This window comes from Ambystoma mexicanum, chromosome 5p (genome assembly GCF_040938575.1).
Source record: "Ambystoma mexicanum isolate Mex_15411 chromosome 5p, UKY_AmexF1_1, whole genome shotgun sequence".
NCBI lineage: Eukaryota > Metazoa > Chordata > Amphibia > Caudata > Ambystomatidae > Ambystoma > Ambystoma mexicanum.
In genome coordinates, this window is record NC_090930.1 from 275232379 (window position 1) to 275258111 (window position 25733).

The window sequence follows — 25733 nt, forward strand, 5'->3', positions numbered from 1 at the left end:
CCCTCCCCGATCCCAAATGGAGGGCCCCACCTCATGCAACCCTCCCTGGCGGAAGATAGGGGGGGCCCCACCTCTTGCATCCCTCCCAGGGGTCAGATGCCCCTTCCTAGGAGCAGATATCAGCCCCCAGGGAAGGTTGCATGAGGTGGGGCCCTCCATTTGTGGTGGGGGGGGTTGAGGGCCACCCCCCATTGCGGTACATCATTCGCTGCCAATTTAGGGTGCCCCTCAGCCCCCCTAAAAAGCAGCCTATGAATTTGTATTTTGTTTTTTGTTTACCCAACTTTGCTTGGTGCAGATGGCCACATTAGTGTGGCTATCTGCCCCCAGCGTGCCCAAACCCTACTGCCCCATCTATTGGGGGTCCTGCCCCACCTTTTGGGGTGGCCCTCTCCCCCCTCACCCCAAATGGAGGTGGGGTGTACCTCACGCAGCCGTTTGGAGGAGGCCCAGGGAGGCCTGCATGAGGTGTGTCCCTCAGCCATTTGGGGTGAGGGGGGAGAGGGCCCGCAAAATGGTGGGACAGGCCCCCCCAGTGGGTGGGGCAGTAAGGTTTGGGCACCCCGGCGCCAGATTGGCACACCAATGTGACCCTCTGCACCAAGGGGAGTTGGGTTACCAAAGGAAAAAAATGAAAATGGTGGAACGCTTTTTAGGGGGGGCGGTGGGGCACCCCAAAGGGTCAGGGAATTTTCTAATGGGATGGGGCGTTGACCCCCTCCCCCCCACCCGCAATGGAGTGGGTGCCAAGTCATGCAGCCCTTCCTGGGACCAGATATCTGCTCCTAGGAACGGACGCCTGAGCCCAGGGAGGAGTGCAGGACAACCCCCCCCCCGAAATGTGCCCCGGACTTTGCGGGGGTGTCTGGGTAATAAATTCTGGGGCGATGTGCGCAAATCACACCTCTGCGGATTCCCACGGGTGTCCTCTTTTCGGAAATGCATGGGGTTCCCTGTTTTCCTCGGTGGCTTGGACACCCGAGGCCCATATCTGTACGTTGTGCCGGTCGGCAGAATGTCTGAGATTTCCCTCTGAAAACAGACTTGGGGTTACTTGTGTTTTCGGCTTTCCCCTTGGCGGCCAGGTAGGTGCACCCACGCATGTGAGGTACCGTTTTCATCGGGACACCTGTGGGAACGCGTGACGGTAGGCCATGTGTTGTTGGGGGCGTGTTTCGATGGGTGAGCCAGCGAAATGTGCGGAAATTGCGTATTTTTTCCCACATTTCGGACTTTGCAGGGGTGTCTGGGTAATAAAATCTGGGGCAATTTGGGCATATCATACCTCTGCGGATTCCCACGGGTGTCCTCTTTGGAAATGCATGGGGTTCCCTGTTTTCCTCGGTGGCTTGGACACCCGAGGCCCATATCTGTACGTTGTGCCGGTTGGCAGAATGTCTGAGATTTCCCTCTGAAAACAGACTTGGGGTTACTTGTGTTTTAGGCTTTCCCCTTGGCGGCCAGGTAGGTGCACCCACACATGTGAGGTACCGTTTTCATCGGGACACCTGTGGGAACGCGGGACGGTAGGCCATGTGTTGTGTTTGTGTGGTTTTCATAACGTTTTGACCCATTTGCTGGAGCCCTTTGTCTCACAACCCTTTCTTTTCCCAAATGTGACCTACATTTAGTCGCTGCTTTAGCCACCATACACTTTTGTAACCTGCACAAGTCACCTACCCTTGAAAAGGTCTGCCTGTGCTCTTTCAAAAAATGTATGGCTGCCGTTCCTCACCACATTGGTTTTCCCAATTTACACATGCTAAGTGCGTCTGGTCAGGCCGTGAGCGTAAAACTCCTGTGTACCATGGCTCAGTGTTTGGCTTGTGGTATTGCTTGTTTTGTACAAACACTACAAAAATGGTATGCTCTCCTAACTACAAGAGTCGGGGGAATGTAGCGGAGCATTGCTTTTCTCAAAATTCCTAGAAGCCATTGCCGTACCAAGCCAACCGTGTCCAACACATACCTTTTTTTTTCAGTCATTTTCCCGCTTTTCCCCCATTCGATGGCAGTTTCCCCTACCTAGTTGTTGCCTGACCTATGCAAATCACCCCTTCCTAAACTTGGAATTTTGTCTACTTTTCAGAAATGTATGCCTTTCTGTCCTCCAATTTGGCTTTCCTGCCCTTTTCTTCCATTCCGTCCATGCATGTCCAATTGGCAAAAATGGCAAAAATCGCCTACCTCTCACAAAACGGTTGATAACCCCATCAAAATAATTTTTTTCGATTTCCACTCAACCTGTTCCTGAAAGCCAACACATTGGGGAACTCAGCACAGCAAACCATTTGTTCCTAGCTCTTACAAGGAAAAAACCACAGGCTTCTTTGTACATCATTTTATTGGCATTTTTTGAAAAAACCCAAAATTTTCGCACATTTTCCTTATTTTCTCTCACCCCCCTACAGCAACCTGGGATTCCTGGGTGGCGTTACGACCGCCTACATGTGGGAAAAAAGGAGCCAAATTTGGCCGAGATATCTCATGTAAAGAAAAAGTTACAAGCCATTGAAAGGCCACATACCAAAATCACCAAAAAAGGCTCTGGCACTGGGGAGAAATACCCATGGCACTTAAAGGGTTAAAGAACACTTTGGATTCTGCCGAGACAGCCAGCCAAGCCCTCGCTAAGGACATTCTCCTCAAAAGACATGCATGGCTTCGAAATTCAGGGTTTAAACCTGAAACGCAAGCATCTCTAATAAACAAACCTGTGGAGGAATCTAACTTGTTTGGAAAGGCTGTCAATGAGGCCTTAGAGACCACGAAAAAAGAACATGAAACCTTAGAGTTCGGACCAAATTACTCAAAGACCCTCCACAAGGCGAGGATTTGGAAACGGAAGGTTTTTTTGTGGCCAACGTTCCACTCATCAACAATACCCTTCAGGAAACAACTGGAACTCTCCACAAGGAACCAATACTTACAATACCCCGTACCTCCAAAGGGGACAGAGCGTGGTAAGGGAAGAGGCAGGAACCCGACCCCAGAGGTTCTCCCGCCTCAGGCTCCAAATGACTCGACGTTTCGGGTCCCCTCACATGCCTCTCCGGTCGGGGACCGACTGACCTCATTCCTGAAAGCATGGGAGGGAATAACCACGGACCAGTGGGTGCTAAAAACCATAGCCAACGGGTACTGTGTAGACCACGTCAACGGAGGCTAGCGCCAGAACATCTTTGCATACTTCTTCAAGAAGTCGAGATACTGGAACAAAAAGGAGCCATAGAGATTGTACCTCTATCACAGGTAAAGCAGGGTATTTATTCAGTGTACTTCCTTGTACCCAAAAAGGATATAACCATGCTTCCTGTTCTAGATCTGCGCCCAGCGAACAAGTTTGTAAAACCACAGAAATTTTGCATGGTCACCCTGCAGGAAGTAATTCCTCCCCTCACACAGGGGGATTACATGGCAACTCTGGATATGAAAGATGCATACTTTCATATTTCAATGTTGCCAGTGCACAGAAAGTACCTCAGATTTATGATAGAAATCAAACATTAACAGTTCAAGGTACTACCCTTCGGCATAGCATCTGCACCAAGGGTATTTACAAAGGTACTAGCAGTAGCGGCAGCACACCTGCGCAGGCAATCCATTTCAGTTTATCCTTACCTCGACGACTGGCTCATAACAGGGGACTCCTACGAAACATGTCTATCAAATACCAAAAAGAAGATAGAACTTTTGTTCAGCCTGGGATTCTCTATCAACGTGAAGAAATCCAGCTTAGACCCCAGTGAAGTTAAACAATTCCTAGGGTCTCTAATTCGAACAAAGGACGGCCTTGTCTTCCCCTCCAACGAGAGGGTTCAAAACATGTTATTTCAAATCCCTCACTATGTAGCCAGTCAAGAGGTAACAGTACGCAAGGCTTTTCGTCTGCTAGGACCATCAGAAATGCTTTATGGTAAGTAATGCATGTCATTTAATGTCAGCAGACATTATTTGTACTCCAACATAAAATATAGCATTTTTGTCTACTGCTGATTTAAGACATTAAGATGTGTAAGGCCTTGCAAATTCTTTAATATTGTGCTAGAACTGCAAGTCAAGTAACTTAGTTTATCTAGTCGACCTAAGAGAAATGCACCTGACCCATGGCAACGGATGACAATAAATTTGAATCCGCTTCCTGAAAATGGTGCATGTCACCACAAACCCACTTTACGTTTGGCACATTGCAAGCGCCCAGAGGCCAACCATTCACAGTTAAACTTTTATTTGGCATTTACTGAAAAGAAAAGAAATTTTAAATAAGTTCAAACATACCCAGCAAATGATACTCGCCATTCCCTGGATGAGTATCTTTAAAATGTAAGAGGTTAGCTGCATGAATGGATACAAATAAATAGATATGATTTAAAAAAAGCTCTGAAAACAGTTTGGCCAGCACACTAACAAAGGTGTGAATATATAATGCAATCATAATCATGGAGCAAAGCAAGCTCTAGAGGCTAACTACAGTGTATGATATTGCAGCCGATCTGTAGATGTACAGATCGGATGGAACTATTGATCACTACTTTGCGTAAACATCTAGTTAGCTTTGTCTATTCATTATGTAAGAAGAAAGAAAGTAAGAGACTAACAGAGTGGATGTCATATCAGGCAGAGAACTGGGAAAATTAAGTGAAATATTGCAGTTTTTGGCCATTTCACTTTCAGGCTAGTTGGTATAAAGCAACAGGGTGATAAGATAGAATGTCAATGAGTATGGTATCGGCTCATGGATTGAGCACTAGTTGCACAGATGTATGCAACGTGCATGAGACAGATTTGGGTTTTGCATCAAAGCATTTGGCCGTGTGATCATGAACATTTTCAAAATCTCCCCCAATTAAATGAAATCTGGTTAAAACTAAGATTTAGATGCACTAATCTAAATGTTACTGTAACACTTTGAGACAAAAGTGTTTTACAGTAGCAATACTGTAATTATGCATTATGTAACCACTTACATTTTTAGGAATAGAATTTCATGACTATCCTTTAAAAAACATACTGGTCTTTGCCAGACAGGATAGAGTTAGCTTAGTAAAAGTATCGTCCCAATTAAGTCTAGTTACCAATTGTTTGCAAAAGGACACACAAATCTTTCCTAGCTCTCCCACACAGACCTTTGGCACTTAAGAATGGAGGAGAGGGTTACTGCTTCTCTTTCTTTCTCTTTCTCTCTTTCTCTCGCTTTCTCTTTCTCTCGCTTTCTCTTTCTCTCGCTTTCTCTTTCTCTCGCTTTCTCTTTCTCTTGCTTTCTTTCTCTCGCTTTCTCTTTCTCTCGCTTTCTCTTTCTCTCGCTTTCTTTCTCTCGCTTTCTCTTTCTCTCGCTTTCTCTTTCTCTCGCTTTCTCTTTCTCTCGCTTTCTCTTTCTCTCGCTTTCTCTTTTTCTTGCTTTCTCCCTTTCTTTCTTTTTCTTTCCCTTCCTTCGAACAGAGAAAGGGGGGTGGAGAGACCGGGCAATAGAGGAATGTAGTGTGATCTGTGCTTTCATTGAACAGGGTAACTTAAAAGCTAGCTTTGCTATTGAAGTGTCAATTTAATGAGCAGACATGCATATTTCCTAGCAGATTGTTATGACACTGCTTATCTATGATCACCTGGATGGGGTGTCCTTGGGGAGTGGGACACCGACGGGTGAGACGCAGTATCCCCCTTCTTCCGACACCTTTTCCCCATTCTACCACGTAGTATACTCCAAAACACTGCCCCTCAACCCCTTTTTCCGACAAACACTTTTGCAAAACACGAAAGACAACGGACTAACACCAGAGCCGTTTACATAACATGTCCCAATGGAAAGGTCAGACAATTGACCAGAATCGCACACCTCTGATGGCTCTTTCCCTTCACCACAAGGATAAAAGGGGAGCATAAGCGCACAGGGTGAGCAAGACAGACCGCCAACGTGAGAGCTAACTCGGTACAGCAGTTCAAGAGGAGGTGAAAGACAGCGAATACAGAAAGGGTGACAAAGAGAGACGTGACCTTGTCCTTTCGGGTCCAGGCCCGTGAAACCTCTGCAGATGGAAACCTAAGACTTCAAAGAAAGGCCAACGTGTGTTGCAGCAGATGTCTACGGTACGTGAGACCATCTTCTGCTGCTAACCAAGCCGGGGAGAGACGCTTTTCTCATTGGTACCAACCTTGACTCCAAAGCCAAGCGGTTCATCACAGCCGGTGAGTCGAGGGGAGTGTCGATAAGGAACCGAACTGTGTTTAATGAAACGTAGCCAAAGGCTAATTTGAATGATTGAAAAACGAGGGGGAAAACCAGCAACAGAGGAGACCGGTATCATATGTGTGCTCAAGCAGGAAACTCCGGGCGATTGCCCGATGGTAGGAAGACTACCACAACCAGAGGGCAAAGATGGGTCAAAGTGGTCGTACAGGAGTCTTGTCAAAGCCTCTGTAGCGTCGAAAGTCTTTGACCGGCAGATGATTAGAATGCTAAGGGAAGTGAATCCTGCATGATGATCATTAATACATGAACTGTGTTTTATAAAGATTGACGAGAGTGAACCTGGTAGAGGGGATGCTGATGAGAAGGGGCGAAGTCTAAAGTCCCAGGAAACAGTGTGTTGTCAAAAGTAAACCCGGCAGAGGGATGTCCACGAGAATTGTTTGAAAAGACCTTGAGACTGCTGAAAGCTAAAAAGGTGAACTGTCATTGTGTAAAGCCATAGTGAACCCAGAAGAGGGAGGCTGATACCGAGACAAAAATTTGAAAGGGTCTGCGCCCGGAAGAGGGGGGACCTAGGGGTGACGACTCCTCACCTCAAGTGCAAAAACCAGGAAGTATTGCAAGACAAGGGAAGGGAAGTGTCCCCCTTGTCACTTGGCATGCAAGCTCGGGCGAGGGAGATACAGCGGTGGAAAGTTATCACCCAAATTTCACTGAGAAGGGAACTATCTTGTGAATTTGTTGAATACGATAGTGTGAATTGTCTGTGCCCGGAAGAGGGGGACCCAAGGGTGAAGCAGTCACCCAAAGTCTATGTGAAGCAGAACTTTGTGTTTGTTTGAGTACATCAGGCCTCCAAGAAAGACTTTTATTGAAAGGAGACTTTAGCCTTGAAGAACCTGGTAGCTGGAACAGAACTGTCAACTCGTGCTGGTAAGGCTTGAGCGTGTGCTGTGCTCCAAGTCTCACCTTGTCCAGTGCTAAAAACGTGGGGAAGGGAGACCTCAAAGCAATCACATCCTGACTTATTATTTGGACACTATTTCCTTTATTTTGATACCATATTCCACATACTTTCTGTAATTAGTTGTATGAAATTGGCAATAGTTTTTTTTTTTTAGTATAGGCCCTTTTATTTTGACACGCCGCCACTAGGAGTGCCATATTTTTCATTTGATGGTCGACGCTTGCTCCCATCTTTGATTTAGCTTAGGCATTTTTCCACCCTGCATTCATTGTTCAATAAACACCCTTGAACTGTGATCACTCATGTTTGTCTTTACTGTTTCCACCATGGGTTCCTTACACTGATCAGTTTCCCCCTAAAAAGTGAGCAAAAGTAAGTAAGGCCCAGGGTTTTACTCGCCTCCAAAACGTCAGGTCAGGATGCAGACAGTAGCAAAAATATAAGAAGTCCAATTAATGTCTGTGGGAGGAAAGCCGCAAAAAAAATCTTTCCTAACACTAATCATTCAAAGGTCTTGGCACATTCAGATCAGGGTAAGTGCTAAGCGAGAGGGAAGGAGGTAGTAGTGCATCAAGCACATGAAAATTAGAGCTAAATAAGCGCACAGGGAAAGACCATGCCATTTCAAGCTGTGCAAGACAGGAATGTGTACAATAAAGTCCATGTAGCATGCTATATGGGTGCATTGCTGGCAGTGCTATAGAAAGGGTGGCCATACTGGTAAAAGAAGTGTCATGCTGGAGGAAAACCGCTTGAACACAGGGTTTTGAGCTTTTTTTCCTAAAGATCAAAAGACAGCCTTTGTGTTTTAAGTCGGGAAGCAAGGTTTTCCACAGGCAGGTGAATCCATTGCTGATGTAATGGTTCCCTATGTGCTTCTTCCTGAAGGGAGCTGGAGACCACTTTTTAATAGCATAGAACCGTAGCGTTCTAGATTGGAGGTGTTTTTTGATAATTGGTATCAAAAACTGTGTGGCCTTGCCATTGTCAGACTTGTACATGAGTCTCGACTTCGAATCATTTTTCAATGGGGAATCAGTGAAGGGACCAAATTGTGTGTGTGATTTGGCCATGTATTTTTAAGTTGAGAATAAGCCTGGCTGCTTTGTTTTGGATGAGTTGCAAAATTTGGAATATATGCTTTTATTTCCCTGCACAAACTGAGATTACTCTGAAAGAAGATGCCTATATTTTTGGGTTAAGAGACTGGGGTACAGGTCCAAGGAAGAAGGCTGTGTGAACGAGAGCGAGGCTGAGATACTCATGCCAAGAAACAAGATTTGTGTTTGCTGCTTTTAGGCACAGATGGTTGTCATGTTCCAGTCCTGCATGGAGAAAAATAAATGTTATGTTAATTTGACAAGTGCAGAATTTTGCAGTTCGAAGGTAATCAGAGTATTGTCCGCTGTAACGAATCAAGGGATTCAGTCACTTCTCCTCACAGGGGAGCCTCTCCTTGCAAGGCTAGCAAGGTGAGCCCGGTACACAACATTCGCCGAAGGGGAGGCAGCAAGTGGGACCTCACAGGGAGAGACTCACCTTCTGGGGATAAGGACTCCCTTTCCTTTAGGGAACTCCTTAATGCCTACATGAGGGAAATCCCAATATCACCCAGACCTTCCAATATAACGGTCCTAAAAGTCTCTGCTTGTTAATGTAATATTGCACAACACACCCATGTAAATGTCAAAAGTACTGTGGAGAAGAAGATGGTATGAGAAGTGAAGAGTACTCTGTGGTTGGCAGCCAACCACACTGAGACGAAGATGTGACGAGAAGTAAAGAGTGCTCCAAGAAAACCCAGAAAGGACTAGCGTTCACACTGGGAAGGAACCAGTTGACCATAGCTAAAAGGAAAGAAGGACTAACGCAGGAAGTTCTGGAGGCCCGGAGCTTCAAACGTGGAGATGCGTAGAGAATCCGAGAAGCCAGGAGAACCAGTCTGGATGGTGTCAGGAGCAGCCTGACGAGCGAAGCAGAGGGAAGTCAACCCATACAGAAGAAGCAGAGATCAAGGTGGTGGAGTGCCCCAGAAAGGGTTGACCGGCTAGTCCATAAAATACACATAAGCCGAGACTGCTGGGGCCAACAGCCGAAAGACAACGAAAGCAGAAGATGCAGAAGCTACATGTTGGGAAGGTGTCCTGTTCCCCCAGGAAGACCCAGCAACCCTCGCCTACAAGACAGACTAAAACTGGTGTAGACCAGGATATTGTATCTGGACTCCTCATAATCCTCCCAGATGTAATTAATATTTGAAAAAAAAGTGCTGATATCATTGGAGACTCCTCATACTTGTCCCAGTAAAAGTGCATGTGAATCTTGGAAGGAGAATAAAGAGTACTGTGAGGGGTCAGAAATGGGAGGCGGACACCAAGTTGTAAGGTTTTCATTATCTCGCATCTTTATTCAAACTCAAGGTTTGGATAAAGGCCTCTCTGTCCCTATCCTAAAGAGTTTCCCTACCTAGGAAACTAAAACTGGACTATTGAAACTCCCTGTTTCTGGGCACATGAACTAAAAAAAATGGATAAGCTTCAGGTCATCCAAAACAGTGCCCTCTGTGCATCATTAGGCATCCTCAAAAGGGAACACATCACCGAGGCCAGGAAACGGGCACATTGGCTACCCATCAAGCATCCTATTCAAGACCCTCGCTCTAACACACAAATGTGTACACCAAACTGCCCCCCATCTGCACCGAAGAATGCACCTATCCTCCTCCACCAGACCAATCCGAACCCCCTACTCAAACATGCTTACAGTTCCCAAGATCAGGAGAGTCAGAGCGGGTGGAGCTAGCTTCCCCTCCCTTGCTGCCCAGCACTGGAATGACCTTCCCTCAGAGCAGAAAAGTCACACCTCGCCTTCCGCAAAACACTCAAGACATTACTCTTTGTCTGAATCCTCAAAACATGCTACCACCTTTTTCATACGCTCATAAATGTCTAAAAATGCAAAATTGTCTAATGTATGCAACTAAGCGAAAGCATGTAACTAAATGTATCTAACCCAAAAGTGTCCATGAGGTCCCCTGTAACTAAGCTCCTTACACATAACAGCGCCTCGAGGCCTGTGGGCTGTTGGCGCACTATACAAATTTAAATAAATAAAATAAAAATAACACTAAAGATCAGTTTGTGTCAAGTCGTCAAAACTATGTAAACTGTCCTTGTGTTCAAAACATGCTAATCTGACCCTCACACTGAAAAGGAACAACTAATAGTGTAAGGAAAATGCCTCTGACTTAGGTTTGGCAAAAAGTGTTCACAATTAAAGCAAGTTGATAAATCCAACTTAGCAAGTTGATAAATCGTCAAAACTATGTAACCTGTCCTTGTGTTCAAAACATGCTAATCTGACCCTCACACTGAAAAGGAACAACTAATAGTGTAAGGAAAATGCCTCTGACTTAGGTTTGGCAAAAAGTGTTCACAATTAAAGCAAGTTGATAAATCCAAAGAAATAGTCTTGTCCAAGGAAAAGCCCTTGGATCCAGAGCGTGGTTCCCTTCCCCTGGATATTTCAGGTAGGATGGCAAAAAATTGTATTTTTCAAACTGTTTCTCAAGGATGACTGAAGTGTCTCTTTTAAACAATTGCTTCAGGTCTGAAGGTTCCTGTGTAAACCATATGCCTCGTACCATTTAGCTCTTCCTAGACTTTCTCTGCACTGAGTACACAAAAAAGGATCTTGTTCAAATAAGATGTTCCATATAAGATTCTCTTTAGCTTCTTTGAGTATCTTGGTGAATCACCTAATGCACTTGTCCATCAGAAATCCTCCTGTGAGCTATTCAGGTTTCTGAGTATACCCATTTGCCAGGTGTTTAGGTCTCAAGAAAAAAGTTCTTTGTTCAACATCACAATTTCAGATAGCTACGTTCCTTGAGTTTCTGGTTTACATTTCTACCATGTGTTCTGCAAAGTAAGTAAGTTTCTTTGTGTAATTTTAGTGGACTTCCTGGTATACACCCCTGCCAGGAATCCTTAGTAGGTTCTTTAGATCCACTTGTATACTCTCTTCCTACAATTCCAAGGTTCCTATCGTCAAAGTGCCTAGTATTCTGCTTGCCAGGACTTACTTTCATTAGCTTGTTAGATCCCCTGGTATACTCCATTGCCAGGTATCTAGCCACAATGTCTTATTCTTCCATGTGCTTGGAGTGGATTGCCCGGTATACTCCTCTGCCAGGAATCCCTTTCTGGGGTCTTGTAGATCCCCTGGTACACTTCTATGCTAGGAACCCACCCCCATCCCCCCTTAACCACTCAAAATTAACCCTGCCTCACCAGGACTACTTCTTCACTTCACTTCACTGGGCCTCATTACGAGTTTGGAGGTAGCCATGCCATTTTTAGCGGCATGGCTACCCCCAAACTCGGGTCCGGGTCCTGCAAAATGGGAATAACCGGGCCATTCCGACCCTTGCGGGCCCGGTAATTCCCATTCGCGGGACCCGGACCTGGTACGTCCCCATTCCCACTTGAGCCCCCATAGGGCTCAATGGGAATGGGGAGGATGGTAACTACGGACCCGTTCATAATGGGACCGTTGCTACCATCCAGTTCTGCTAGCGGGTGCCGTTCTGCACGTCTGGTCTGACCAGGCATGAAGAGCGGCCCCAGGAGCAGAACTCGTAATGTGGCAGTAGATTATTAACGGTGCTGGCTGTACTACCGGCGCCGTTATCACTCTACCGCCAGGGTCGTAATGAGGCCCACTGTCTTTGAATATAGCACAGATTTATTACTTCACTGCACTTCATTGGCTTGAAGTACTACTTGTCCCAACATTCCCCACATTCACATCACATACATGGGGACTTGTTCAAGTTTTGCTTTTGAATATGCTCATTGGTATTTATTTGCTTGTGGTAATGCTTACTCCAACTTTCCCCATATTGACATCTCATACATGAGGACTTGTGCAAGGTCTGTCTCATTATTATTTGGTCGGTTTTTAAACAGTTTCTTAATTGCTAAGATGCCTGTATGTACGCTCCAGGGCTCCCAATGGCTCTGGGCAGACTCACCGGTGTCTTGCAGCATTCCCGACCTGTGGCACGTTACTGTGCGACAAAGCTTCCTCTCTGGATAACTTCCCTCGCACTGCAGATAATCCTCCAACGCTCCTGACTGCTCTGTGCTCACCCGCCGGCAAGACTGCTGCTTCTCGGCATAACCGTGGCTCTGGTAGCTCTAATGCTGCTGCCAGTCCTTGCACAGTACTCGCTGCATTTCTCTTCGCCTCGCGCCACGCCGGTAAGTTGTTGCGAGCGTCTTCCTGGAAATGCCTGCGTTCTCCAGCATGGACCTTCCATGTACTGCTTCCTTCTCCATTTCCACCTTCCTCTTTGACTCTCCTTTGACTCTCCCGCTTCCTGAGTGCGGACACCATTTTTAAATATCCTGCACACTAGTGCTGCATCAAAACTAGTCTGCATGTTTAACTTTGTTTCTTTCAGTCTGCATTAACTCCTCCTTCCTCTGACTCGTCTCATTATTATTATTGTATTTGTTCAGCACTAACCTAGCTTTGAGAAGCAACGGAGCGCTTTACAGAGGTATACGCCAATACAGATGCATAATGGAGCGCTTTTCAGTGGTAACGGAACAGATATACAGCGGGGCTAGGATACAGAGGACGGGTATAGCTGTACCGGGTGGCGTGGAGGAGAGGGGTGGTCGGTGTATAGCCAGTCAGGTGGCACGAGGGGCGACATGATGGCTTAGGTGTTGAGGAGAGTGGGCATTGATTTATTTTCTGAATTATAGGGTCTTGTGGGGAGAGTCCGATGACGGCAAGGAGGTTCTGTAGTTTTGGGATATAGGCTTGTTTTCTGGTCCTTTCCTTTCTCGGTGCTTGATGCTTTGAGAGATGGAGTCCATAAGGTTTCTAGGATTCCCAAAGTGTTATTGGTTAGGGTATTTATTTTAAAAAACATTAGAGACCGGGGATGTTAGATGTGTGTACGAGTTATGAATGGTATTTTGCCAAGAGTGATTTTCAGAAGGGGTTTTTGGGTTTTACAATGGGAGGAATTTGTATAGTGACAACAAGCCATCAAGAACTTAGGAATTATGTATATTTCTGCAGAAAGGGAAGAATCCTGCGTCCCTCCTGATCCCACCACTATCCCACGACAGCCATCTCCTTCCACATGATCCTCCCTCATAGTACCACCCCCCAGGGTCAGGATCAAATAGTGGCTGCCGTCCCCAGGCAATGTGGGAGGAGATGATTGACGGGGAATCAGTGATGGCTCCATAGGATTCATCACAGTACCAAGGGACCAATCGTACTAGGTCTAGTACAAATGTATGTGAATATTAGAAACAGAATCGAGTGTACCAAGGGACCAATCCTTCTTGTCCCAGTACAAGTGAATGTTTGCTTGAAGAGTACTAGAATTTACCAAGGGACCACTCGTACTCGTCCCAGTAAATGGTGTAAATACACCAAAAGCTACCAAGGGGTGTAACAAAACTCATCCAGTTTGCGACTGAGGACAGTTTTACTTTGAACACTTTCACTGACGAAGAGCAACCTCGTTAGTTTTGCGTTAGGTTGGGCAAATGCCTATTATGGATAGATGGTCCTTTTACCTTTATGATTTAAATAAAACGTATTGCTAAAATGTCTCCTTCTGACCTATTGCACTGCGTACAGCCAGAAGGACATGTCTGCTCATCTTCTTATCTGGCTTATTTACATTAGTTACCATTTCAGTACCATTTTGAATATCAGGTTCTGTGCCTTGTCTTTAAATGTGTACATGCTTTAGCTCCTCCTTATCTTTGTTCCATGTTAACATTATAACAACCATCTCGTAATCTGTTCTGCTACACTTTTTCCTAACTGTCAAACTGTCACTCGTCCTCACAATTTAGATCATTCTCCCTCTCTATAATTTCTTCTTTTTTTGTACCTTCATTATTATTATGTGAAGCGATTTGGCTAAAAATGCTATATAAGAATAAAATAAAAATAAGGGGGTGTTTCATGCAGACGGCATGTCAGCTAAAGTCTTAATTTAGCTGAGTATTGGTGTGAGGATCGAGCCTTGAGGACCCCCTGTGTTAAAAGTTCAATGATTACAACAAAACGGGCCTGCTTTCATGGATGAGACAATGTCGTGCAAAATGAAAGCAATGCGTTTCAGGACTGGTCCCTGAATGCTGAAAATATTGGCGTCTGTGCCGCCGGGTGCCATGATTGATGGTGTCAACTGCTGCCGAGAGGTCAAAGGAAGACGACAGCCGTAGAGTTATTGTCCCACCAGGTCAAGATGACCCCCTTGATGTGCAGAAAGGCAGATTCTGTGCTGTGGGCCAGGAGAAACCAGGATTGGAACCTGTGAAGTAGATTTTCTTTTAGAGTGTACACCCATGAGCATTTTTTTGCCATTTCTTCAGATATTTCCCAAGAAGTGTTTGTTTGTGATAAGGTGAACATTACCTGGTATGGCGAGAGTCAGCTGTGGGTTTCTTCAAGAGTGGAACAATGGTTGTTCTTAGCGATCAGATAGAAGTTCACCAGAAAGCAATTAATGAGCTTGGACAAGTTGAGGACCAGGGTGATGTACGTTTTGATGGCCATCCGAGGTCAAGGGTGACTTTAAAGAGAGGAGGCATTTGGTTTGGTGACCAATTTGATAAATTCCCCTTCAGTGATGGGTTTGGAAGCAAGCAGAGAAGATGCCAAAACGGGGGAGGTGGAGTTTGGCAAGGTAGGTTAGACCCAAAGTTTGTGTCAATCGTTCAAAAGATGGCCATGTTATTGTTCTGGAAGAATTCAGAAAGGTAGTCTGCTTTTGTGTGAGAATGGGAAATGGTGTTGTGTTCCGTGGGGCATCAGAGATCATGACACATTTTGAAAACGTCATCCGATTTTTGTTGTGAGCCAGACGTAGCTGGAGAAAAGCTTTTGTTTTCTTGATGATGGCATAGAGATAGACATGTTGATGCCCGACGCAGGCAGTGCCGTCACCTGGGTCATTTTTTCCACCCTTTGTGTTCAAACTGCCTCTGAAAAAATAAAAAAGCTCAATTTTACTACTTATCAATGATTTTTGTAGATGGTTTTGCTTTTTTTGGTGGAGGAAAGGGGCCAGGATGTCAAGTGTTTGGACAATGTCAGCCTTAAGAGACCTACTTGCACTGTGAGGAAATATGCCCAGAGCAGAGGCAATGAAGGATTGTAAAAAGTTTTCGGTGGTGGCCCATTTCATGGGCCAGACTATGATGATATATTTTATTTATATTGCGCTCATACACAAGTGTTGCAGAGCGCGACAAGGCAAGGGAGGAGAACAAGGGAGGACAAAAACAACGATCTTACTAGGCCCAGTGACATTGAGAACGCACAAGTGCAGGGGAGAGGGAAGGAGGAAAATGCAAGGGGCAGGGGAGAAGTGGAAAGTGCTGAACACGTGATCAAAACGGATAGTGCGGCCCAGCAGCTAGTAAGTGCAAGATTAAGGCGCAGACAACGGGTGTATAATAAATGCAGGAGGGGGACTGTAGAGTTGCAGATGCAGACCCAAGTGCAAGGGTTGCCTGGAGGCAGCGCGGGTATGCGGCTGGGTGGGCAGGGATCTTGGCCCAAAATCAGCGGGTAGCCAGGTGCCCAATTCCGAAGCAGACAGCGATCAGCAGGGGAGAGGAAGAGCAAAGGCAGAAGCAAAGAGGAAGGTCTTGAGGTGCGTCCTGAACCGAAGATGGTTCTCCTCAAGTTTCTGAAAGGCAGGGAGGCTGTTCCAGGAGACCGCAGCTGAAGAAATAGATCTACCCGCCACTTGTTGCTTGGAGAAGCGGCTGACCCTGTCGGAGTTGGAGGAGCGAAGAGCTCAAGTAGGAAGGTATTTCCGAAGGGTGTGTTGTAGGTATTGCGGTCCCAGGCCCCAGAAGGCCTTGTGGACAGTGCAAAGGGTCTTGTTCTTAATACTTGCGGCCACTGGGAGCCAATGAAGAGATTTCAGGGCTAGAGAGATATGATCCCAGGGCTTGAGGCCAAGGACAAGTCTCGCAGTCCTGTTCTGGATGAGTTGAAAAGGGCGAAAAGAGTTGCACTTCGCTTTGGGCTTTAAGAGGATCCTCATGACAGGGACAAGAACATCAAGAGTATCCGAGATAGCAGACTGGAGCTTAGAGAGTGCTGTATCAGGATGGCACTCAGTATTATGTAATTTGTCACTAAAAATTGGGGGTTACCAAGTGTTTGAGGTGGTGATGGTCAACTCAGGGAAGTGCAGTAAGTCTAGGAGCAGCTGTTGGGAAGGATTCTCATAAATGTGCTAATTCCCTTCACCTTAGAGACCCACAGCAACTTTGCTGGATTTTGAGGACTTGATTGTTTTACCTGGAGAGAGTGTGAGCCTTTTTTCCCACTCGCTCATGTATTTTGAATGCGTTTTACTCTTGTGTTTTCTTTGGTAGTGGAGTTTTAGACAACTCCATAGGCATCATCTTTTCATGTGTCACACAGCACCCTCAGTGCAGTGGCACTGGGAAACCTTTTCAGGCTTTCCCAAGGTTTAAATACATTCTCTGGGATAAGCTACAGTTTCCCTGAGTAAGTAACGTGAAATTGACTTTAGTAGTCTTTTCAAATTCCTAGACCCAGCACACCCCATCTTACTATAGAGTACTGGAGGGGTTACCTAGTATGCCCTGTGTCTAGAAACTCATGTAGCAGTCAAATGCTACCCTTTCTTCTCAAAATGGCTGGTGGCAGTGGTTTTGCAATGAATTACCATGACTTTTCCCGACCGCGAACACCAGTAGCGTTAAATCGCGGGAGCCATGTTTTTCAAGATGTCATCTGAGCCCCTTTGTTTAAACAGGTCCTGGTCTTCTTTTTTCACCATTTCTTTTTGGAAAGGTCCTTCTAGAGTTTGTCTCTGCGCGCCAAACCAGGTTTGGTCCCTTGGTTCCTTCGCTTTTGGCGGGCTTCATGACTGAAGAAGTGATGGAAGTGCCCGAAACTCTGTGCTTTGTCTCCTAGGAGACCCAAATGCACCCTGCTGGGTGAGTGGCAGCTAGGCTGGAATGAATGGGAGAAAACGGAATAAAATAAAAGGCGAGTCTCTTGACTTGGAAGGCAGAGTCAACCACTGGAACAAAAGAATTGAAGACGAGCTTGAAGAGGACAGCTGCTGCAACTCCTGGACCGTTGGTTTGCCCGGTGAAGCCCTGCTGCAGGTCTGAATCGCTAAGTTCATCTCGACAAAGAAGCCCTGCAAGGACGACTTCTCACTGAGTTGGTTGGTGGCACCAATCAATCGACACTAAGCCACCTGGATACCACTCTCGGAGCTGGTTGTATTTTCCTCAGAGTGCTGCAGGAAACCGAATAACCAGGGAGAGTGACACCAGTTTGTGTGCTTTACTACAGCAATCAGTGTTAGGGAGAATTCTCATTCAAGGCTAATTTCCCTTACCTATAGAGACCCCCAGCAGCTTTGCTGGATTTGAAGGGTTTATTTTTTACTCCTGCTAAGAGTGAGACTTTTTTTTTCCTCACTCTTAGACATATTGCTGATGTGTGTTTTTAGGCTATTTTATGTGCTTATGGTCTATGGGGTTTTTTCTCGCCCTCATAGGTATCATCTTTTTACATGTGTGTTACACAGCACCCTCAGTGCAGTAACACAGGGGTGTCATAGTGAACCCCAAACATAGACTCCATACCCTGGGACTGACTACTGTCTCCCAGGGCATGTAAAGTCCCCATTGACTTTATTAGTCAATAGTTATGAACAAAACCAGTACAACCCATCTTACTATGGAAGTACTGGGAAGGGTTCATATTTTTTCCCTGGTGTTCATTTTCTTTTTTTTATTTTTTATTCTTTATTAGTGGTAACAAAAAGGTCAACAGCACCATTGCACAGTTCATTTCAAAGATATAACCGGGATAAACTTGGTCAATGCAGGTTTACAAAACAATATTATGGTGACAAATCATCGGTAATCATATCGCATAGGTAGACCCTAAACGGGCCCCGAATGTCTTTGGGTTTGCACATCAAAGGTTGGGCCAAAACATACTGCTCCTCTGATTCATTAACATGTGTCAATTCTTGTAGGAATTGGTTTAAGCTAGGTGGAAGGGCGCTTTTCCATTTCAATAAAATACATTTTTTGGCCACCGCACATGAAATGTTAAATAATCTTCTGATTTTTTCTGAATGCTTGCCTATATCCCCAAACAAATATTTCTGGGGGGGGGGGTCAGATGAGGGGGAACCTGCGTTATGTCCTCCAAGACTTCAGCCACTGACCTCCAGAACCCCCTAACCACCGGACAGTCCCAGTACATATGAAAGGAGCAGGCCTGAGCCGCATTGCATTTAGGGCAGGAATCCGAGGATTCCGGTGGAAATTTGGCAATCCTGGCTGGTGTGTAATGCAGTCTATTTAGAATTTTAAATTGGATCAACCTCAGGCCAGAGTTAAGCGAGACTTTCTTGGTTAATGAACAGTATCTGGCCCATTTCTTCTCCTCGATGGGGACTTGTAGGTCCGCCTCCCACCGTTCCCTTATCTGATTCACTGTGCGGGTGTGGGTCTGAACCTCAGTATACAGCCTAGAGATTCCCAGGCCATTCCTGGCCGTCGCCAATTGTGTGCATGGATGCGGTGGAGGTTCATCCGGGAAGGGAGGCCACTTCTTCTGAAATGCCGCTCGCATACGGTAATATTGAAGTGTTTTTTAGTGGACCATCTCCCAGCGCCCTCAACAACAAATCCAGGCCCAAAAAGACGCCATTGACAAACATATCACCAATTTTCATTTCACAATTCGGGTCCCAAGATTCCTGAATGCTTGTGTCGTGTGTAGGAGGAATACCCGGATAGTCCCAAAGAGGTATCTCGGGGTTATAGGGAGTCTCCAATTTAAGCCTTTTGAATATAGCTTCCCATGCCCTGACTGTGCAGCTAACTGGATTGTATTCACAGGTGTCTTTGTATCGTGAGTCAAATATGACTGATTGTATGTTAGTGCGATGTGTAGTGTTTGCTTCTATCCATGCATGGGGGGCGTTGTCCTCATCGTTATACCAATATTTAGCAAATTGAGCCTGGGCCACATAATAGTAAAGTCAGGGGCTGCTATGCCTCCCGAAGAAAATGGTTCTACCATTTTTTCCCAGCTTATCCTAGCTGTCATGCCATTCCAAAGAAATGTTACCAACATGGATCTGAGTTTGGCGCAGAAGGTCCTGCCAGGCCATATAGGGATATTAACAAATAAAGAAGTTTAGGCAGGATAACCATTTTAAGAATAGCGACTCGTCCAGCCAAAGAGATCGGGAGACGACCACACATCTGGAGCTTGGTGGTCAAAGTTTGCAGGGCGGTCTCCTAGTTATCTGAGTATAATGTAACCTTATTCCTGGAGACAAGAATCCCCAGGTATCTGATATGGTCGTCCGACCACTTGAGTCCATCTGTTCCCGTAGGGCACCGGGTGGCCGGTGTAAGCGGAAACATCTCCGATTTGGCCCCATTTATTGTGTACCCAGAGTACTCAGCAAACTCCTGCATCTCAGACATAATGGGTGCTATATTGAGGTCAGGCTCCTTAACATATAACAAAGTGTCGTCCTCATAAAGCGATATTAGTTGGGTAGATCCCTTCATTTTGATCCCTCTATCTGCATGTCTTAGGCAGACCTCAGCTGCCATTGGCTCAATGGTTAATGCGAACAGCAGGGGCGAAAACGGACATCCCTGTCTGGTTCCCCTCCCCAACTGGAACATCTGGGAAATGGCTCTATTGGTCACGACACGAGCTCCGGGCTCAGTATATAGTAATTTCACATATCTTATGAAGTTGGGCCCCATCCCAAACGCCTCCAGCACCGCAAGGAGATATACCCACAAGACCGAATCGAACGCCTTATCGGCTTCAAGGGATATGGCCACTGCGCTCCTAGTGGGATCTATTTGCGCCATTATACCAAAGAGTCTACGGAGGTTCAGGGCCGTAGATCGTGCAGGGATAAACCCGTTCTGATCCGGATGTACTAGGGTAGGAACCACCGGCAAAAGTCGATTCGCGAGGACCTTCGCAAATATTTTGGCATCAGTGTTTGAGTGACAGGGGCCTATAGGACGAAACGTCCTGTGGTGGTCGCCTAGGCTTATGGAGTACTCTAATGATAGGTTCTCTCATGGTGGGGGGTAGCTTGCCGAACTCCAGTGCCTCCTCCCACACCTCCAACAGTATCGGAACGAGTTCCACGTGAAACTCCTTATAGAATTCAGCCCCCAACCCGCCCGATCCCGGTGCCCTGCCCGAGGCCATAGCCTTGACTGCTTCTAAAATCTCATCCGCAGTCACCGGTTGCTCTAACGCTAGGCATTCTTCGTCAGGGAGCTGAGGAAGGGAGAGAGCCTCAAGGTACATCCTAATTTCTGCAAATGTTTTCTTATCTTTATTGGAATATAATTCCTTGTAGAATTCCATAAATTCTGTATTAATATCCTCATCTCTGAGCAGTATCGTCCCCTGGGTTGTGCGTATACTTGTGATCTGTGTAGGCTGCCTATCGTGTTTGAGTGGATTGGAAAGTATTCTGCCAGCCTTGTTTGTATAGAGGCCGCCACATAACAGACCTCCCTCATAGCGAGCTTATCAAACTCTTGAAGGTGGGTGTGTATATCGGCCAATATTACCTTGTCTTGTGTGTTTGTGTACGTTTTCTCCAGAACATCTAGTTTGCCTTCGATAGTGGACAATTCGGCTCTGACAGCCTTCAGCATAACCGTAGTTTTGGACATCAACACACCCCTCATCCAAACCTTGAAGGATTCCCACATCGTTGAGCACTTGTCCACCGATCCCATATTATTGGACAAAAACTCTGCGATCTCAACATGGAGCGCCTCTACTGTCCCCGGGTCTCCCAACATTCCACCCGGCATCCTCCACCTCCTAGCAGGACAAGGGGCATTCCCGAACATTAGTTCCAACAATACTGGGGAATGATCTGACAATTTTCGAGGAAAGATTTCGCACCCCTCCACTCCAGCCATCAGAGACATGAAAACAAACCAATAGTCAATCCTGGACTCCGAGTCGTGCACCGAGGAATAGAACGTATACCTCCTGTTATCAGGATGAGTCTCGCGCCATACGTCAGCCAGCAAAAGTTGTGACAAAACATGCCTCAGGTTCAGTGCTGCCCTACTGGGGGTTCTAGCCACCTTCGAGGATCTATTGAGAACCTGGTCCAAAGCCAAATTGAAATCACCCCCCAGACCCCCATATCACATTCGGAACATCAAGTGACACAATCATCTGGTATATATTCATATAGAAAGCAGGGCCATCGATGTTGGGCCCGTACGTGTTTACCAGGAGTATTTGTTGAGTAGCCACCTCCCCCCAGACCATGACGTATCTGCCCAGAGGATCAACCTTGTGACCACCCACCCTGAACCCAAGGCCCGGATGAATAAGGATAAGCACCCCTCTGGACTGGGATGAATAGTCAGTGTAGAACCTCAGGGGGCCCCACCTGGGAAACCATCGCATGGGTTTCTTGTAGCATCAGGTTCTGGGGATTATGTCTGGAGACATAGTTGGAAACCTTCTTGACCTTAGCCTGATTATTTAATCCCCGCACATTCCACGTCAGGAGTTTAACCTTAAGTCCATAGCCGGGGCTCTGAGATGAAGCATTAGCCATTGTCAAACACGACAGGGTTACAGCAATTGTGCAATATACTCAGTGCCAGCCTTAATGCGACCACATTTATACTTTTCAACCAACAAAACACTTCAAACCACCTTTCACCTGAACATGGCTCCGTAAGGCGGCACCAGCCCCCAACAAGATGCCGCCATGATACCAAACCAGAGCTAGAGTCTCTAAGTCCCACATTCCGCCCCACCCTCATCATCATCCCCAACTTGACGATGTGTCCAACAAAACTTATGGAATATTCCACGGGTAGCCATGTTGCTCCACATGGCCGCTGATCAGGTCCAACATCTCCACCATCCATATTGCCTGATACAGCTTGAACGAGCACTTACCTTGACTATAGCCTCAGAAAGAGTTAACAGACGGGTGTTTCTTAGTCTGCAGGTCTGGGTCTGTTATTTTGGGCCGGTCTGCCCCCTCTGGGAGTAAGGGGTATGGACGTTTCAATATATTGCGTGGCTTCGGCCGGGGACTCGAAGAAATGAGCTCTTTCTGCATGTTGAATCCTCATTTTGGCCGGGAAAATCAAAGCATATGGGATCTGGCGCTCTCTTAATAGCCTCTTAACTGGCTCGTAGGATCTTCTGCTTGCCTGACCCCCGCACAGAAATCTGGATAGATGTGTATGCGACTTTCCTCATATTGGAGAGTACCCGCCTCTCTCGCCTTCCGTAGGATTGTGTCTCTGTCCTTCTAATTGAGGAGTCGTGTAATTATAGTGCGCGGCGGTGCACCTGGTTTAGGTGCTGGAGCCAGTGTGCGATGCCCTCGCTCCACCAAAAAATGTTCGGAGAATGTCTCTGGTCCAAACAGGGATTTGAGCAGTGTCTCGAGTTGCTTTTCCATTTGACCTTTGCCAAAGGATTCTGCTACACCCACCACACGGATGTTGTTTCTCCTCGAGCGCGATTCAAGGTCTTCGCATTTATTCTGTAGTTTCGCCATGCTTTCCTTAATTTGAGTGATGTCGCGGCCATGATGTGCAATGGTGTCTTCGTTAGTGCTTATTCTGTTTTCAGTTTGTTACACGCGCACTTTCTTTCTCCACTCTAGCCTTTAGAGAGCCGATGGTGGACACTGTCATCCAGCTTCGCATTGACTGCACGAAATCCATTCTGCACTATTGTTAAGTTGTCCACACTATCACCGTTTCTGTATTGAGGGCTTCGTTAGCGTCAGTATGGACGTACGCCATCGCAGCCTGATTCTGACTGCCCGTGTAGGCGTCCATTCGGCCTCTCTTTTGCTTCCCCGGAGTCTTGGCGCCTTTCCCCGACCTCTGTGGTTCCCCCATAATGCTGTCGAGTCGACCCCCGAAACAATACAGTATATTACTTGCCGCGTTTTTGTCTGCCGTTCACTCTTACTCCGTATAGTATGTCCCAGCCAAGGGGCAGGATCAGGTCCACCAGCTGGCTCCAGGCGTTACTAATAGACTGTGTCCCCCCACGTATTGCACGTTAGGATTACCACGTGTGTGGTACTCTGTAGTCCTGTGGTGCCTAAGGGGCCCATGTCCGCACCGGGCCACCAGATGCTTCCAATTGTCTTAGGATCTCACCGCTGATAAGTTCCCCGAGCGGGGTATGTATCTGTGTTTTTTTTTTCCCCCCGACACGGGGGGAGAGGGATGCCAGCATACGGGGTATTATGGCATGTATTGTGGCGCGCCCGGCACAAACCACGGAGCCCCACAGAGGTCCAAACAGCACCGCCACAGGAGGATGGCCTCAGCTAGTATTGCGGCTCCAGGGGGCCACGCCCCGGTACCTGGAGACGCTCCAATCACCCCAGAGTGCTGCGTGCTACACCGGGCCTTGCTGGACTAGCAGCGTGGGAAGATTGCATATGCCAGAGCAATCCGAATTGTTCCCGGGCCGGCGCTGCCACCCTCGCCCAACAACTGCACGTCTCCACGGTCCCCCTTCCGCCGTGTATTCAGCCTCCTTACTTGGCACCCACAAACGTGTCGTTGTCTCAGCACGGTCCCGTGTCGCAGCCTCTCCGCCCCTCGTAATGTGCTGCAGGATCTATGAGGGGCTCGCTGGAGCTCGGTAGTCACGGACCGCCACGAGCTGGGACCGCACTCAAGTGTGCGATGGTTCGCCTGGTTTCTCCGTCCGTGTCCCGGCCAGCCTCACGGAAGGTCGCGTACAGCGGCAGGGTGCTAGGCACGGGCTGTAGTTTAGGCTCCGCCCACCTGGGGCCTCGCTTGCTCATCCGCGCCAGCGGCCCTCGAGTAGGATTCCCCGGAGCTCGGCGTCGGATTGCTCTCGCCGCGTGTGACGGCCGATCTGAAGGTCACTCTATCTCCGATGTTTCTGGTCTCTAGGCTACAGGAGTTTGCCTGACCCCCCACAGGTGGACGGGCTACCAGCCCACACTGTTTGGGCTCAGCAGGCAGTGCTTAAATGGATATTCTGGCGCAGGATATTTCAGTGGAGTGGGAGCTCTGCAATCAGGCGGCCATCCCTGTTGTGCGCAACAGCGCTCCCCTCCCCCCCCCTCTGGTGTTCAGTCCCTCTCTCCAAAGTTTCTGGCTGGTGGCAGTGGTTACTACCGTAAATATTCGACCGCAAATATTTTCCTATGGGATTTTCCCATTGTTCGAGGCTACCACTTTTACTGACAGCCTCTAACATACTGCCGGTTTATCTTTTTATTAACTTTACTCCGGTAGGTTTTTATTGCCAGACCTTTGATAATATTTCTTTCTCGTGTCTTTCTCTGAAATCCTAACCCAGGTCGGGGATCCTTGTTTCGTCCTTTTGGCGGGCTTCTGCCCAGAAGCCCTCCTTTCGGCGCCACTGAGTCTGGGGTAGACAGGATGTGTGGGAGGGGGAATAGGCACCCTGGACAGGGTTGCCTAAGCAACACAAGTCGCACTCTGCCCTGATAGGCTGGGGGGTTATCCCACCAAGATAACCACCCCGCTATGAGTGACAGCTAGGCTGTATGAATGGGGGTTTTTCTGCATAAAAGCAGGGCTCTGAGGACTGGAGGACAAGACGTTGCCACTGGACTTAAGGAACCTGAAGAGGAGAGAAGCTGAAGACATCTGCAACGACTGAACCACCAGTGAAGCCCTGCTGCAGATCCTCACCACTTTTCTCCAGCGACCGAGAAGATCTTCACCTGCAAGAGTCTTCTTCCCTTGAGCTGGTGGAGCCAACCAGTTCGCCAATCGCCTTCCAGGACCTGCCTTGGTCGAATCGCCAGTGCCAGACACTCGGAGACCGCATAGCCAGGCACCCGTCCACCACGAACGCGATTAAAAGGAGCGTATCTTTTAGTCCGTTTTGGCATCACCGCGGCCGGCTTCTTCCCTGGGCATTGCAGTAACTCGAAACTTCCTCCACGACGAGAGCCTCTCTTCCTTTGCTGGATCTCCCAAACTGCAGGAACTGCCAGGAACTACTGCCACCGCAGGAGCCTCCTCCACTTTCAAGGTACATTGTTTCCGCCAGGCCTCCCGTTTTGTTGGGTACTGCTAAAGGTGTTTTAAATCCTTTACTTACCTTCTGGGTTGGCTGCCGCTGTCGTCTAACATTATCTTTTTACCTTCTGCAACCGCCTTTTTAAATCGTTAAACAAAGACTTGACTGCAGCTACTAGAACCGTTGCCATTGACTCTGGCACAGGCCTATTGACTCTGGCTATTTCAGTTACAACTGCCTGCTCTAGATTGCTTTTCATCAAGAAATGTGTTGGTGCACCTAAACTCTTATAACCACCTTTCCATACCCTTTATATGTTGTTGAAGTGCCATTTTTCTTGGTTTTCACCTAGGTATTGCTTATGCTAAAGTACTGCCTTGCCTAACTTGTTCACTTCCAATCGTTCAATTCCAACTTGTT

At 47.1% G+C, this 25733-nt stretch overlaps 1 protein-coding gene across 5 annotated transcripts in view; it reads left to right on the forward strand.

The window, feature by feature from the left end:
* The window catches only part of UPF3B (UPF3B regulator of nonsense mediated mRNA decay), a 747911-nt gene that overhangs the window by 520407 nt on the left and 201771 nt on the right, over positions 1 to 25733 (forward strand). The window lies entirely within an intron of this gene.